This window comes from Chelonoidis abingdonii, chromosome 11 (assembly GCF_003597395.2).
Source record: "Chelonoidis abingdonii isolate Lonesome George chromosome 11, CheloAbing_2.0, whole genome shotgun sequence".
In the NCBI taxonomy this organism is placed as follows: Eukaryota; Metazoa; Chordata; order Testudines; family Testudinidae; genus Chelonoidis; species Chelonoidis abingdonii.
In genome coordinates this window covers 1,830,998-1,832,915 of record NC_133779.1, presented here as the reverse complement: position 1 = coordinate 1,832,915, position 1,918 = coordinate 1,830,998, and positions in this window count along the sequence as shown.

The window sequence follows — 1,918 nt, the reverse complement described above, 5'->3', positions numbered from 1 at the left end:
CTTGTGGCGGATAGATAGCAAATAGATAGATAGCTGGTGAAGGCTGTGTGGGATATGATAGAATAGCCAGCAGGTTCCCTGTAGAGAGATAGATTAAGATAATACAGGGGCTGTGGGGGGGATACGATAGATAGATACAGGTTGTGTATGTCGGTAGATTAGGATAATACAGGATGGCGCTGTGGTAATAGATAGATGAGAACGGGTGTGTTGGCTAGATAATAGATGCGGGACAGGGGTAGTAGATCAGATAGATCATAGATTACAGGGGGTATGTGTCAGGGATATAGAGAGATCGAGCGAGTGTCTGTGGGAGTATAGATAGATACATGTTGCGATACGAGTATTGGAGGCTGTGAGGATAGATAGATACGCTAGATACAGGGTGCTGCGGATAGATAGATTATGGGAGAGCTGTGCTGGATGATAGATAGATAACTGCGTAAGGGAATGTGGTGAGTAGATAGATTACATGCTGGATTGTGTTCAAGACATAAGAAAAGATACATACAGAGTGTGTAGGGATAGAAGAATAGAATAACAGGGGGTGTGTGGGGCGAGAAGAATAGATAAGGGGCATAGATCAGGAATAGATAGAAAAAACAGCTGGGTGTTGATAGATAGATAGAAGTAACAGAAGTGTGTGGGAAAATAAAGAGAGAAAAAAGATACAGGGGAGTCCTTGTGGAGTGTGGGGATAGATAGATAGATAGATACAGGGGGCTGTGGGGATAGATAGATAGATACAGGGTGTGTGTCAGGATAGATAGATAGATACAGGGGGCTGTGGGGATAGATAGATAAATACAGGCTGTGTGTCGGGATAGATAGATAGATACAGGGGTGTGTGGGGATAGATAGATAGATGTGTGGGGACAGACAGACAGACGGACAGAGAGGTGTGGCTGGGGATTGCCAGACAGACAGGCAGGCAGTTGCGGGTGGCGATGGATACGTAGCTGGCTTGCTGGAGTCTCTATGGGGAGAGCCAGGCCCCAGGCTGACCTGAGGGGGACTTCCCTGCCCAGGGGCTCCCCAGCAGCAGGCTCTGGCTGTCTCACCCCGGGGCCAGCGGGCTGGGAACTCAGCAGCTGCCATGGACAGGAGCAGAGGGCAGGGAGGGGGCAGATGGGGACGCCAAGGGCCTGGGCACCAGAGTGTTGGTGCTGCGGGCAGGGGAGCGGGGCTGGCCCGTTCTGGGCACGTGGGACCCAGACCTGCCCTGCAGCCCCCTGGCAGCGTGAGCTGCCCACATTGGCTGGGGCCCGGCAAGAAGTTAGCTCCGCTCGCTGTCAATTATTCTGCTCCTCGGCCCATCCCTGGGGGGGGGCACATGACACAGCCCCTACCAGCAGCCCCCTCCCAGGCCTGCTGCCCCACAGCACATGTGGGGCACTGGCTGAGCAGTTCCAGGCTGGGTGGGGGCTGGAAAGTGGAATCCCCTCTCACCTTGAGGGGATACTGAGTCACACCCATGGGGTCACACGGGGGGGATCCACACTCCTGGGCCCCCCTGCGGGATTCCCAGTGAGGTCCCTTCGCCCTGCCCAGGCGTGTCAGGGTCGGACAGGCCGGCGCATGTCCCGTGAGTCACCGATGGGACCATCCTGCGCCCACCCCCGCACCTGCATCACGCTGGGGAATTTGGCCTCGGGGGGCAAGCGGGGCTGAGCCGAGACAGCCCAGGATCGGGCCCTGGGAGCGTCCGGTGCCCCAAAGCCCAGCACAGAGACGGGCCTCGTGCCAGCATATAGGCCCGAGGGGCCGTGGGGTCCAGGACACGCCATGGGCATGGGCAGGCCGGGAATGGGGGTGGGATTTCCACACCATGTGGGACCTTTTCATCAGCATTGCCCCCCGCCCCCCCGGCTGAATACCCTCCCCTCACCAGCTGCTGAAAGCCTGGGGGAGCAGAGCC